The following is a 2,570-nucleotide window of genomic DNA, read 5'->3' as shown; positions in this document are numbered from 1 at the left end:
CATCCCCCCAGCACTGACACTGACCCCCCCACTGACACTCATCACACCCCACACCACTACCACTCACCCCCCCAGCATTGTCACTGATCCCCCCTGACACTCATCACACCCCCGCCACTGCCACTCATCCCCCCAGCACTGACACTGATCCCCCCACTGATACTCATCACACCCCCCACCACTGCCACTCATCTCCCCAGCACTGACACTGATCCCCCACTGACATTCATCACACCCCACACCACTACCACTCACCCCCCAGCATTGACACTGATCCCCCCTGACACTCATCACACCCCCACCACTGCCACTCATCCCCCCCAGCACTGACACTGATCTCCCCACTGACACTCATCACACCCCCCACCACTGCCACTCATACCCCCCAGCACTGACACTGATCCTCCCCCCACTGACACTCATCACACCCCCACCACTTCCACTCATCCCCCCCAGCAGTGACACTGATCCCCCCACTGACACGCATCACACCCCCCACCACTGCTACTCATCCCACCCAGCACTGACACTGATCCCCCCCACTGACACTCATCACACCCCCCACCACTGCCACTCATCCCCCCCAGCAGTGACACTGATCCCCCCCACTGCCACTCATCACACCCCCCACCACTGCCACTCATCCCCCCAGCACTGACACTGATCCCCCCCACTGACACTCATCACACCCCACACCCATGCCACTCACCCCCCCAGCATTGACACTGATCCCCCTGACACTCATCACATCCCCCACCACTGCCACTCATCCCCCCAGCACTGCCACTGACCCCCCCAGCACTGACACTGATCCCCCCACTAACACTCATCACACCCCCCACCACTGCCACTCACCCCCCAGCACTGACACTGATCCCCCCAGCACTGACACTCATCACACCCCCCACCACTGCCACTCATCCCTCCCCCCAGCACTGACACTGATCCCCCCCACTATTGCCACTCATTCCTCCCCCCCAGCACTGACACTCATCCCATCCCCCCTGCACTGCCACTCATCCCTTCCCCACAGCACTGACACTGATCCCACCCCCCACCACTGCCATTCATCCCTCCCCCAGCACTGACACTGATCCCTCCCCCCACTGACACTCATCCCACCCCCCCACCACTGCCACTCATCCCTTCCCCCAGCACTGACACTGATCCCACCCCCCGACTATTGCCACTCGTCCCATCCCCCTAGCACTGCCACTCATCTCATCCCCCCAGCAATCCCACTCATCCTATCCCCCAGCACTGTCACTCACCCCCCCTACACTGTCACTCATCCCATCCCACCAGCAGGGGCGTGTGTACAGGAAATACTGGGAAAGTAAATGTAGCGCATAAACTGTGAAAAAAGGTCCCAAATCAAGGAAACAACTGAATAATAATAATACTCAATGAATAGTGTCCACAACCACAAAATGACTTATAAGTCTCTCGGTATGGATAAATAAAATCCAATAAGTGAGTAGAAAAACTATAAAGTGTAAAGTGTCCCACTAGAAATAGTGAGTAAATGTGTAGCGGCAAGTGTTCAAACACAGGTAGATCCTTAAATCTTCCAAAAGAACTGTATCCAACAACTGTATATGTCTTGGTACCAATGGTGTGTAAGAAACTCTTACCGGATACATTGGACTCCCTTGTCAGCGACAGGGAATCACTCGTGTAGATTGCCTCTCAAGGCCTGGAAGCGGACATCACAACTCTGGAAACCTTCTGGGTCAAACTCTGTATGGATCTCCCGGGGTCGCCAGGTGGGTCCTCCCAAAGGATGGCCAAGGTACGGATCAGAGGAGATGGTGCGTCCCGCATGAGACTGGAGTGGAGGCTGAATATTCTCTCAGATGGTATGTGGAGAAAAAATAAACAGGCTCCACATAGTGCAGATGAGCAAGGTGGGTATTTTATTGCTAAAAAGCCTAGTTGACAATAAAAATGTGATCACAAGATATAAAAACAAAAATGGGCGCACAAGGAGGATGCTGAGAGCGCCCGACGCGTTTCGATCAATGGATCATCTACTGGGGCATACAGCATCCCCTCCAAGTTGCCTTATATTTATAAGTAAAAACATACATAAAAGCAAATAGTATGGGGTGGCAATCAAACTTCCCCATTGGATGGATGGGATCACCTGATCTCACCTGACTAAACAAGGTGTGAATCATCCCTCATTTGCATTAGTGATGTGTAATTAACCTGCTGAGTGTTGTTAAAACAACATCTCACTGAACCCTGCATCACTGATGTAACTATCAAAATAATCCGAAAACATCATGAAAATGGAGTAAACTGGGAACCGAACCAGCAATGAGTTCACACATTGCTGACACTTCTGTATTGTCTAAAGACTAGGATGAGTCTGTGCCAATCAAAGACAGTGTCTACGTGGGCGGGCGGAGCTGACAGCCAATGACTGAAAGGACAGGAAGTCTCCATCAGCGCCCTGACAACCACGAGACAAACAAAAGGAAGTGATGTCAGGCTGAGCAGCATGCCCGGCGTCCTTCCCCTGTCACGTGGTACATCCATGGGCGCGTCAGGGGGACAGAGAAGGA

The sequence above is a fragment of the Aquarana catesbeiana genome, linkage group LG07 (assembly GCF_042186555.1).
Source record: "Aquarana catesbeiana isolate 2022-GZ linkage group LG07, ASM4218655v1, whole genome shotgun sequence".
Classification (NCBI taxonomy): domain Eukaryota; kingdom Metazoa; phylum Chordata; class Amphibia; order Anura; family Ranidae; genus Aquarana; species Aquarana catesbeiana.
This window is presented reverse-complemented; position numbering follows the sequence as displayed.